Here is a 13,078-nt window from a genome sequence, read left to right as displayed (position 1 = left end):
TCCTTTTATTTAATGCAACATTAACATACAGATATACAGACTCAAATATTAAAAATAAATTACAGGCAACACTTCTCCAATTAGCTCATACAAAAGTAGAATAAATAATTAAGCCTCTTACTATCCAGTTAAAGAGACCAGCAACATTTTTAAAGCTACAAGAAAATGCTGAGATGTTAAGAAAAATAAAAAAAATATTTCTGCTGCAACAGAAAGTTTCCAAGAATCTCAAAAATTTGAAGTCCGGTCATGGACTTCTTTTGTAGGCTATTCTTGCTTTGTCTTTAATACTGTTGTGCTGTTACTAATAAAACAGCTAAGTGTCCTGCAGTTAGTGCAGGACTAGTTACTATTTTCTGGAAGTGAGTTGCAACCGAAAATGTCAGCCTTCAAAGTAAATCTGCCGGATCGAGCCTCTTCCCAGAGTAAATCTATTACATGTCAGTAAATAGATGAGATATAAATAAAGTAGGAGCTCTGCAGAGTGTAAATCAGGCATGGCCACCATATTAAGAGGCTTATGGCAATGTTACTTAGCAGTATTTGTTTTAAAGTCTCAGCAGGCTTGTCCTGCTGAATGTTTCGTGTAAAACCATCTGCCGAACAGGCAGAATCGATCTCCGTGTGTCCTGCTCGGTTCGTAAATTTACCTACTGTGACTAAGTACATAACTCATTATTAAAAACAGTCAGACCTGGTCTTTCCTGAGGGTAAACTAATGTTTCCCATCATCCTTAAAAAAACAGCACGCAACATGAGATAAGGAATCAGCAAGGCATTTAAATAAGAGCTGATATTTGAAAGACTCACTCCCGTGGCCTGAATCAACATGCAAACATGGACTCCCAATCATCTTCAGAAGATAATTATAATTCATAATTGGCACTTTAAAGCGTTTTCTCGGAGCTGTGCAAATATTGACTAATTAGCCATACCAGAATCCTGTGGGGTGGGCAAGCAGGTCCCCTAATCCTCTTTTTATCTGAGTGAATTGCTGGGGAATAAAACCCCAACCCCTTACCTGCTGCAGGGGATGGGAAGGTGGCGAGGCTTCCAGCCCCATTCCCTTCACCCAGCCCACATTGCTCCCACCACTGACATTTTTCCTCACCCAGAGAGGGGATGAGATGAGCTCTATACTAGCAGAGCTCTGAAAATAGTGGACAAACCTCAGATCATTGGCAAAAGTCCTGTCAAGCAAAAGGTCTAGGTATTCAAATGTCAAAATAAAGCCTGAGGATTTGATACAAGTACATGCACTATTTATATGAGGATGGCAGCCTCTTCTGCTGAGGAGCACTTAAACAATTATATACTGCACAATTATGGCTTATTCCTGGAAATAAAATATTACACTGGTACTTGTAACTAAATAGTAGGAAAAGAGCTCTAGATGTTTGGAGTAAGACACTTCTTTACTTAAAATGGAGAGAAATTTTATTGTTCACTGTGTGCCCAAGATTAGGCTGAAGAAGGTGTGGTGTCCTGTTAGAGCCTTCAACAGGCCCTAACCTTCACCATGCAATAAAATGCACCAGGCAAACAGTGTCTTCAAGATGGTCTAAAAATGGACTGAGCATCCTTGGAGGCCACAGCAGCTACAAATGAATACTGAACACATCCTCCATTAAATCCAGCTTTTAATTAAATTTCCTGAAGGAAAGCAACGATTAGTCATTAGTACCTCAGGTTTTCTGATTTAAACCAGCAAACAGTAATGATAGCTTTATTCTAGAGCTTTGTTACGAATCATCACATTCAGGGGCACAAACAGGTCTTTTCCAAATAACTGTATTATTACAAGCTTACAATGTACACAAGATATGCAACAAGAACCATTTTTATTTGGTATAATCCTGCTTTGTCTATTGAAATAATTGGTCATATGTTGTGTCTAATTTCAGCTACAATCTCTTCAGGGCAAAGATTGCGTCCCTGTGGTTTTGTAAAGCCTCATTCACAGTTACAATGGTGTATAAATTAAATATATAGCAAGAAATTATGAACTGTGGGAAGTTATTCTGCATTTATCAGGAATTCACAAGTGAGGATTAACATATTTTTTAAATGGATTTTTTTAAAGATCTTCCGGATATCTTGTTCTCTCCTCTGTTTTAGAAATTGGGAGATGATTTTCAACTGCAGCAACTATTCTGGTAAGAATAATAACAGGAAAAGCCAGGTTAGTGTGGTGACTGGTTGAATAATAAATCCAGGGTTATTCCACTCTGAAGCTAATTCTTCTGCATGGTTCATGTATAACAGCTTCTAAGACAAGCAGGTTTTCATCAGAGTAAAGAGCATTAAGATGATGGTATTTTAACCACTACATTAATTATCTGCTCTGAGCAAGGCTAGACAAAACAAATAGTAGGAACAGAACAGAACTGGATGCCTTAGTGAGCAAAATTCATTTAAAAATGCCCAAACCAGAAGACTACAGATTAGGTGGCTTGGGCTGCAGTATGATAAGAAAGGCTCTGTGCTCAGAAGCTTTGGAGAATCATGAAACAATTCAACAAAAAATTAACATTTTATACATTTGGCACTCCTAGCCCCTATCCCACATGTGTTCTCTAAATGCTGGAGCAGGGGCTGGGGGATCATGGCCACAGCAAGAAACACACTCTCTGCAGTAACAAGCCAGTCTTAAGCCAAAGCAAGTCTGTGCTAAAGCTCTGTATGCTACACCATTTTTTTTTGTGTGTGTGAGCACTCATTTTTTTTTCCTTTTCAGGAGGAAGAGAAGGTGGGGGGAAAGCAAGATTTTTTAATCTCAATAAACAAGTATGTTCATGCAAAGAAGCATTCAGCTTGCTCTGAGGATTCAGCTCAAAGGACCTCAGGGTCTGCTGGGTTCCTGGACCTGGCAAGTTAATGGGAACACAGGGTGACTTGGGTCTGTAAGAATAAAAGACAAACACTTGAGTGAGTGCCTCTTTCCAGGTACCCCAGTGTACATCTACAGTAGGTAAAACACAGCAATAAATTAAAATAAGTCAGCTGTGTTATTAGAAATGTTAATTGTCCTGACTGGCCTCTTGCCCTTAAAGACCTGCAACTTCACAAGCCTGTAAGGTGAGAAGTCTGGTCCCCACAGCCTGAGTGTGTAATTACAGATGGACATGCCCCATCCTTCAAGATGCCAGCCCAAACTCATCAAATGTGTATTTTTTCTCATTTTTCTTTTTGGTTAACAGAACTAAAACCTGCAAAGTGAACAGCATGTGAAGTCAACTCTGTACACTAAGATGGAAAATGCACTGATTTGCACAGAGTTAATAACATGCCTTAAAATGGCCATTCACCCTCAAAAGACATTAGCATGTAATAGCAGCTGCTTATCCTCTGAGTGCAGATGAATATTGGAAAGAGGTGCTGAGAGGCTTTGTCCTAGAATTACATGTCACTGGTTTAAGCATGATGTGTGGAAATTATTTTAATTGCCCATATTAGTCCAGGGCTGAAATGGTCTGGTATTGTTAGGAGTGATGCCAATGTCTTTCTCTGGTCAGTGTGTTGTTTGAGAAGAGCATGTACATACCTGAATGTCTAGAAAGCCTCAACATGAAACTAAAAAACAAAACAAAAAAATCACCCCAATAAAATAGCTTTGAAAGATATTAGCTAGTTAATGATAGTTTTTGACTGTTTTACATATAAAGATCCAATTTCTTGCAAGTATGAGGACTGAAAGAGCAGGAACTGTTATTTTTGAGATAAATGTTACAGTTCAAATGTCACAGACTATATTACAGACATTCACAATTGGCTCTGAGATTTACCAAAACAAAAAACCAACTTACACTGTTGTATGAAGGTTGGCTATGATCACAGTGCTAATGACCATGAGAGAAATACGAGGTTTTTTTTTAAGCATCATTATCTAGTGGCCTTGAGTGCTAATCAAAACAAGGACTATAATGCCTGCTTTAATGGGGTTTGTCTCAGTAATGCTCCTAAATGGAATAAACCATATTAAACCCAGACAAGCTACAAAGAGAGAAAAATGGCAAAACAATACACTGAAAACTTAAATATTCTTTTAATGTATTATTAACTGAGTTAGCATCCATGACAGTCACAGTTAACTGTGGTTTTGTAATCCATTTGCTGAATTGTACAACTAAAATAGAAATGTTGTTGTCCTTCTCTTTAAAACAACAGACTAAATGAGGCCCAAACCAACCCACAAAATGGCCTGGCAAAGAGTGTACTAGAGCAGGCTGCATGTCTATTTTTCTCTTTAAAATCCAGGAAAGCAGCTTCTCTGGAGTTTTTTCTTAAAGCAGAGGGAATCTGACCCCACTAAGGTGGAGGTAGTGCTGCACATAAGCTGAGCCTCTGTGCACCACAGGAAGGATGCCCTGGGAAGACAAAGGGCCCCAAAGTGTCCCTCACTGACCCAGTGCTGCGGGGACAGACGAACTGATACCCACAGGCTTTGGGTCATCCTCCTGATGTTTACAGAAAGAGGTACTGAATGCCAGGAAGATGAATTCATTGCCATCCTCCTCCTCTGCCTTGTTCCTTTGGCCTTGCTCCTCCCTCCCCTGCTTATGCTGACCAAATGCACAGACATACTGAATTTCTTCAGCTTGATACCTCAGAGGATCAGTTATATTTGAGATCTTCAAAAGCAACTAAATTCCTCAAATTCGTCTGATGCATCCCTTTTGCTGTATTTCTCACACTGTGATGGGAGGATGTGTAGCAGCTGAGGAGGAATGCAGACTATAGCATTTTGGGCAGATCCTTCAGGAAGAGGTGACAAATTACTGATAAAATGACAGCCAAGGTATAGAGGTAGTGACACTTTTATGTTCGTTTAGATGCAAGAGTGAAATATTTCCAGGGGTCCAGTTTTAAAAAGATGCATTGGCTCTTTGTTCGTGGTGTACACAAAAAGTAGGATCATGCATCTTATCTTGAAGATTTTCAGTAAATGTCTTTACAAACTGAAGCTGTAGCTTAGGGAACATAAAATTCATTCTGTAATTAATGAGTTCCCCCCAGTATTAGAGAGAAAAAAATTCCTGTGGTTTTATTGCTTTTGTAAAATGCTTGTTCGCCAGCTCTGAAGGGACTGTGAAAGGTCAGAGGTGTTGCATATACATGATTTATAAAGTCCTCTGGGATGAGATGTGCTGTGTAAATATAAAATATTATTAGAGCATACTCTCTTTAATTCACATGCACTGAAATGGAATTGGCTATGCCACAAGAGCAAAACTAAGAACCCAAGTCAGTCTGATGACAGCAGATTGTCCAAGGCTACTGACAGTCCAAACAGCACAAGGATAAATTCATTTCAGACATATTTATCTAATGCTGAAAGTTGCTGCTATTCATCTGGAACTGGTTATATGTAGATATGAATGTGAGGACTGTGTTACACAGAAAGGACTGAACAGGCAAAGATCTGTGGACTGCCCTGCACCATGATGAAAAAGGGGCTCCTGACAGAGCTGTAGGCACAGGAGCAGCCCATGTAGCCCATCCACCTTCTGCAGAAACTCTGTTCTCAAGTGTACGCCAGAGATGCTTGGGATGCCGTGGTCCTCATGTGCTTTGTAAAGTCACACTCAGACGGCACTTTCAGCCTCAAAATATGCATCCTATTTACCCCAGGCTTTGAGAAAGGCTTCCAAGCTTCCCTTGAGATTTGTTCACCTCCAGCTATATCTACCCAAAAAGGCTTCCTAAAACAACAGTCTGTCAGAGTTGGAACTGGGTTGGAATGAGCTGAACTGGACTAGCAGTCCCATTCCCTCTCAGGGAAGCATAAATTATACTTTCAACCCATTTTTTGGGATTCATTCCAATTTATCTTTTTCTTCTGTCCACAATAGTCAATACTTTAACATTGTAATAAATAATCAGTTTGAAGTAGATTTCAAAATATTTTAACAGCTGGAGCAATGACATTCTTACTCGACTTTACTGTAAATGGAAAAATTTCCATTCCCCCCCTCAGAGACAAAGACTGCAGATCATATTCTGAACTCTTTTCAAAACATTGGCCAGAAGATATCACCAGCACAGTCTGTTCCTCTTCACATTATTATTCCCACTCTCACAGATTCTTTTATCTAACTCCCTTCTGCCCCGAAGTTTACAATCTCCTTCCAAAAATTTTTCAACTGCACTTCCCTTCTCTCAAATTCCCTCTCTCTCATCAGCTTTCAAATACTGACTTTATTTTAGAAAAATGATGCTGTGAACTCAGCACTACAAAGCAATCTGTTCCTACCTTTTCCCTGTGCTAAAACACAGAGTGTAATTTTAAGTACTTTTTTTTTTTAACCAAAAAGGCACAATGCCCTTTAGCAAAAGTGTATGAACTTCCTGCTCATAAAGGAAAAAAAATTAAGTTCTTACTTTTGACTGTATTAATGCTTTCCCATGAAAATTGATGTATCTGTCTGGGAGATAAAGGAGGTTTGGATTATCTATATTCAAGAGAATAATTAAAAGAAGTTATTGCACAAAATTATTAGACTTTCTGTAAACACAAGTTTGTTTCTGAGATAATGTTAAAGTTATTCTCATCTATGCAGAACACTTCTCATCCACACAAGAGGGACTCTTAATTTCCTCCTTTATTTTCTACTGGAAAAAAAAGCCATTGTATTTTCTCTTCAATGATGACATTTAAAATTTTATTTCTTCTACTTTTTTTAGATAATTTAATAGATAGATTTGCTCATTTGGCTATAGTTAAATTGCTGTAGTAGTGGCAGACAATGACACTTCTAAGGCTACACTATACATGATTAATCTTTGCTCCAACTGAAACCATTTATCATCTGGGGGCTACCCTTCCTGTTTGTTTTTCCTTATGTTTTCAGTTCTCCTTTCCTATCAAGGAGAACAACAAAAATCATTATGGGTTTTTAACCTAGGGAATGACATTTTTAGCTCCGAGGCCTATCTGTAAATGTAAATTTCCGCTGTTGGAACAAAGAAATACCAAATGTGAGGCAGATGTTAATATTTTATCCATTGTTGGCAATACAAGCAAAAATCAACCTTGAAAATCCCCCAGCCATGCCAGTAATGAAAGATTACTGCTTGGGCATTTACATGTACCTGTGCCTTCAGAAATAAGATCTACCTTGTGTCTTGCAACCCATGGAGTCTAGACAAACCCTCTGTGTTGTTTCTTCCTCTTCTGGTATTAACAGGTATGAACAGCCCATGAAACCATCTCCAGATGGTTCTTCTGCTTAGAGATCTGATGAATGCCCAAAGACCATTTACTGCACAATGAAGTCAAGTGGAAATCTGGGAGGATTCTGGATCCTGTACTGTTTTCCAGGGCCACATTCAGTACCAAAAGTTAAACCATGTGTTTGGTTTCTATCAAGCACCACTTGAACATCAGTCTTCACACACTCATGAAGCCAGTTTAGGCAGATCTGATGAGCAGCCACTCTGAGCTCCCTAAAAGCTCTGCTTTCCTTTGAAGCCACTGGCTGGAAAACCACAGCACATCTGGGAATGCAATAAGGTGCTTTCTGTTAAATCTAGTGCATTTGTTGCTTCTACCGTCTTCTAACCCTTGAAAACTTCTGAATTGACTGTCCTGGCAGAGTGAACACAACCCACAGTCAGTAGCATGGAGGAGCATGGATATTCAAGCATACTTACAAGTTGAGGTTTCCCTCCAGATAGTCTCCAGCCTCTGTTTAGCCCTCATCATAGCCCATCTCTCACCATCTTCTCTCTCTCATCTCCCATCATCCTCCCCATAGACCCTGGATCCCCATGAATCCTGAAAAGTCCTTCATTCTAGCATTAATACAGCAGCAACTTCCGAATGCCTTGTGTCAGGCACATTCGTGTTTGTAATTCCTTTCACACTAGGCAATTCATTAAGGGCTCTGTTTTGATTACCAAAATGTGTGAACACAATTTTGTATCTCATCTATACAGGGTCACTCCTATGTCAGCTCATTTCTGACTGTGACAGTCTTTTCCCATCCTAAAGGCAAAACAGTGTTTACATTTGGTTAGTTAAAATATTTACATTACACATTCAAATGATGCATTTTCCCAGTGACAGGGCTCTCCCTGGTATTTCCTCCCGTACCTACTATGCAGCGGAAATGATTAAGATGAATATTCTGGGTGTCTCTAAACAAGCAGATTAAGGAAACATGCAGCACAGCTGTACAATACTAACACTGCCAGACTTTGTAATATGCATACAGGCTGTGTGAACTGCCTAGCATGAAAGCCTGTATTTAAGGACCCCAAATCAGAAGAGTTCCACATTTCCTCGGCAATTTATTTCAAATAGATTCTTCATTTATTAACAAATAATTTGGCCACTCAGCACATGAGATAGAGTAAAACATAAGCCCTGGGAGAGGAGGTGATATTGGTGCTGTTTGTTGATCATGAGACTGCCTGCTGATAAAAGCCTCGAGTGCACCGTGTCTGCAGGGGAATAGAGATGATGAGGATTGCTACCCAGGCAGAGGACAGTGTAGAAGGAAAGGTGACACTAAAGCTGGCAGGGGAAGGCCATGAAGTGACAGTATTTCTGCGCATCAGAAAATACACTGCACACTCCTGTTTCAATGTAACATCACAAGCTGAATAAAACACTGAGTGATGCTGCACCTCCAAACACAGAGCATTAGCCTATGCCCAAAGGGATGGTTGGAGGTTTGTAGGAGAGAAACTGAAATTCAACATCATTTAAGTATCATGTATCATTATCTACACTGTAAATTGTTAAGGCTTCCTCATTTATTTGTTACACTAAACAAAGGAGAACCATATGCAAGTCTCTCTGAGAAGAAATTACATAGAGTGTAGCAACTTCTCACACAGAAACTCTGTAGCAATGCAAAATTACGAACTTAAAGAACACAGGTAAGGTGTATTCCTTACCTTATAACATCATCCACACAGGTCTTCATACAGGTCTCCCAGCGAGGAAGCAAAAGCTTCTAGGCTGAAAAAAAAATGAAGCACTGGTTAAGACATTATCTCAAAACCCCTGATCATGCTTACATCCATCCCAAACTGCTGCATCTTTTTGTTTACAGAAACATATACAATAGACTGAAGTTGACTTCGTAAGCAAAAGCTATTTATTTTAAATTGACCCTGCCCACTTAGTGTTATACATTCTGAAGGAAATGGGTTATAAAAGTCTCTGTATAAGTGAGGCATGCAACATCTAGCAAACAAAGATTATGTGGGATTATTTTGTGTGGGACATGTATTTACTCCACTTTTTAAAACTAACAGCAAATGAAACTTTGTTTGCCAGTTAAAACCAATCAGTAAAGGAAAAGTAACAGGCTCTACACCAGTGTATTCAAAATAATAAACAACCAATTTTGATTTAACCTAAAAGCCTGCATGGAGGGAGTGAGCAGGCTCATTACCTGGCCCCCTGGTGCCCAACCAGCTAAGCAGCCTGAGGGGTGTGTAGGGATTAGTGGGCAGGACACTCCTGCAAAAAGGGAATGCCAGAAATCCCTGGGCTGAGGGGGCCAGGATAAACACAGATTCTGCATTTTGAGCCAGCAGCTTCACAGCTTTAATTCAGCGCTTTGAAACGTGATTTCCTTTGGCCATCCTCGGGAATACAGGGTTTGCAGCTCCCAGCCTTTGGCTGGCCGGCTCACAAAGCCCCGCCGTTTTTGGCAGAGGAACGCCCAGCATGATGGGCAGCGGCTGCCGCTGTCACCAGCAGGATGTTTTCTGGAGTTTCTCCTACAAGGCAATGTGTTTATTCTTTGAAGCAGTTGCTCCCTAAAGATTAAAACTGAACAGAAGCACAAAAGCAGCATGTGTCCTCTGGGGCTGCTACGTGCCATGGGGCAAACAGGAGGTACGAGCTGCGTTCTCCCAAATTACACAGAACAAACGGTGCTGCACGGGCAGAGCTGAGTGAAGTTCTGCAGTACACAAACTGCACGCTCCTCATTTTAACCTCTTCTTGGAAAAAAACCTTTCAAACACTGCTTGTGTTATTAAGAGATCCAGATTTACAGTTGGGGGGGGGGTCCTCAATGCAGCTCAGCCTGTTCACCCCTAAAGTGTATCAACCTGGGCACAAAAAATGAGCAACAGCCACAAGGCTTGTGCTTTTAGTACCATGTTTGTTATCATCCCCGAATAACAGTACACACTCTCAAAAACAGACTTAAAAATCACAAAGAACAGACAGCAATATGAACAGCAAACACTCAGACAAAATATATCTTTACTTAGAAACTAAGAAAAATAGTCATTTAAAACCCACTAAAATAGGACTGAAGTACTAAGAGCACATAAAAAACACTGGCACAACAATAAAAAATCTGTTTGGCACAGTCTGTGTAATCATAGTTATTGCAAGGTGGCTGGAAAAATATATGCAACAATTATTTTTCTTTCTGCTGAGGTATGTGCAACAAATGTTAATTGTTTACCACTGGATGCATTGTACTCCAGGGTGTACCTCGAGGGGTGGGGAGCTGTCTCTGGTAATAAGAAGTATTTACCTTGCCTAATGGCTATATATCAATGTATTTCTATTAGCAGAATTAATTTAATATTGCATATAAGTAGTAACTTCTGGCTTAAAAAGTAAGATGGAGAAGGAAACAAAATAGTCTTTTCTTCCTCTGATGGGAACACACACATTTTCTTATTCCTGGTAGCACAAAATAAGCCCACATAAAGGGGAACAGACAAACTTCAATAACACTCAGCACGATGCCACCGTATTATTTATTCTCCTGTGGAGTACAGATGACTTCGTAACTTTCCTCCCTGTTGTATCACTCTTATTTTAATAAAGAACCAAACAGCAGCAATAGCCACTATCTTACGCTACTCTAAAGATAAAAATATTACCTTGGATTAACAAGGACTCCTCAGCTAGACCCTCTCTGCAGAAGATAGCGGGAGAGGCTGTTTTAAACTCGCTCTGGGTGCTAATGCAGCTCTCAGAGGTTCTCACCCTGGCCCTGGCCGCTCACCGATTCCGTATGCAGGGCGCAGATCCCACCTTCTCCGGCTGCCAAGCGGGCACAGCCTGCGAACAATGCCGCCTCTGTCAGCCGCCCCACGAGCAGTGGCACAAAGACACGCTCATCCGCAGCCCCAGACTGCTCTTTTCCTCTTCTTCTTCTTCTTGGAGTACAGGGGGATGAGAGCGAATGGGCGAGCAATGCTTATGTGTCTGAGATTAGCCAAAGCTCCGCTGTGTCCAGGAGTGGGACCGCCAGTGCACGACGGGCGCCTGGAGAGGAGATGGAATCTGCACTGGCAAGAGCGCTCCCTGCCTCGCTTCACACATTTTTGTTTCAGATCCGTGGGTGGTTGCATGAGCAAGCAGCCGGAATAGGGGAGGAGTTAGACAAAATGCAGTTTAGGACTTGGAAGCCTTGTCTGCCTTTTCGAGAGGAGGACGAAGAGGTGAAATCGCAGTGCGCTGACAGCGCAGTGTGCCCTTCCCACCCCACCTGCCTCCCCAAACTTCCCGGGAAAGCGCCTCTCCCTGCCCGGGCGTGATCCCTGGGCAGAGCCCAGACACAGCAGCTGCTCTCGACCCCCTGTAACCACACTCACGAGCCCCTGGGCACGCTGGCTGTTCGCTCCTGCCCCACAGCAGTACCAGTTTAATTTTCAAGGAGGCACGATGCTTCATGATCTTCATGAGCAACTCGAGGATGAAACAATAAATGACACCCTCAGCAGATGTTTACAGCTGTCACTAGGCAGAGGAAGAGACAGCAGCATCTTAAATCTGAGTTTTCTGCAAAGCTTTTCTTGGAAATCAGAGAGGCAAAGTCAAAAGCCGTTTTAAAATCTTATGTCCTTAGTTCTCTTGTTTTGAAAGGATTATCATGTGCATATATTTCATGCAACTTCAGCTTTGTTTTCCTTCCTATGAGAAAATGGGAAGCAACGTCTGGCTCAAGATGAGACAGTGATGATTCCTGCTGAAACCAATTAGAATATTGGTTTAACTCAAATATTCCCAAGCCAAGCTCTATGATGGATGTGAGATGTTTCACATTCCTCCACATTAATTACAGTTCAGATCTTAAAACATTGCAAGTGAATGGAGCAGCAAGCAACATTGTGTTTTCTTCTTGAAGTAAATACCAAGGGACGCACAGCCCTTGGGTGCAGCACAGCTATGAACTCATTGCAGTCCCTGATGAACAATTGCAGCCTTACAGTATTTTCCCATGCAATTAGTATTAATTGGTGACTTGCTGCAATCTCCCAGGGGCCCTATCTCACCCTTTTAGCCAGTCCTACCAGATCAGCCTGGAGATGATCATCAGGGCTAGGCAGCCATCCTGCTGCCCCATCTCTCAGGGCTCTTTCTTGCTCTTGTCTTTTTGGTTATTTTGGCAAGGCTTATCTTGAGTAACAAACAATCAAAATATGCCTCTTCCAAATTAATACATTTGAGTTTGTATCATGAGACTGCAAAGTAAGAGGGTGACTTCTAGAGGAAATTTATAAGCACTTTTTAAAAATATGTTGTTTCAAAGCATTTCACTGAAGCTAAACTCCAAAATAATTTTCAGAAGAACTGAGCAGCAGTGCTCAGTTCAGTGTCTGGATAGTAACAGACCTATAAAACTCTGCATCTTGTACTCAAAATTAAGCTGATACAGGACATCTGTAAATGACCAATCATCTCTTTTAATTTTATTATTTAATAACAATTCTTAAGGGTTTCCTTTTATCTATTAATAAGATAAAATTTGTCTTAAGCATCTTGTCAAATGGACTTAAGCAGGTTCAAGAGTGCTTTGTATCAGCAGCACCCCACAACTCCATGGCAATAAATAAAATCAGATATTCTTTGACTGAGCATTGTAAACATCTAGAACATACTTCAGAGTAGCTTCCAGGTCATTTTCATAGCATGAATCTCTTTTTGTAGAATTACATAAGTAACGTCAAAACTTTAGAAACTGGTGCTGAGAGGTTTTTAGAGTTATTCAGAGTCAAAAGGATGCCCGAAAAGAGAACTGCCCAGGTGTCAGCCTAAAAACACCACTCAGTATCTTGCAAAGGATGCAACATCTAATGGTAAAATACA

General features: G+C 40.7%; 1 protein-coding gene across 7 annotated transcripts in view; it reads right to left on the bottom strand.

The window, feature by feature from the left end:
* Positions 1–13,078, bottom strand: part of PAG1 (phosphoprotein membrane anchor with glycosphingolipid microdomains 1) — a 109,508-nt gene that overhangs the window by 36,247 nt on the left and 60,183 nt on the right. For 2 of the 7 annotated variants that reach the window (XM_063391943.1, XM_063391954.1), the window contains exons 3-4: positions 10,992–11,254; positions 8,905–8,968 (exon numbers count right to left, since the gene is read on the bottom strand). The gene's annotated coding sequence lies outside the window, so the exon portion shown is untranslated. Of the gene's footprint in view, positions 1–8,904; positions 8,969–10,866; positions 11,255–13,078 lie in introns of those variants that run through there. The other 5 variants (XM_063391962.1, XM_063391973.1, XM_063391941.1 and 2 more) reach the window with 3 other exon arrangements.

The sequence above is a fragment of the Prinia subflava genome, chromosome 1, assembly GCF_021018805.1.
Source record: "Prinia subflava isolate CZ2003 ecotype Zambia chromosome 1, Cam_Psub_1.2, whole genome shotgun sequence".
Lineage (NCBI taxonomy): Eukaryota > Metazoa > Chordata > Aves > Passeriformes > Cisticolidae > Prinia > Prinia subflava.
Note: the sequence above shows the minus strand (reverse complement) of the source record. Positions and strands in the feature narration are given on the sequence as shown.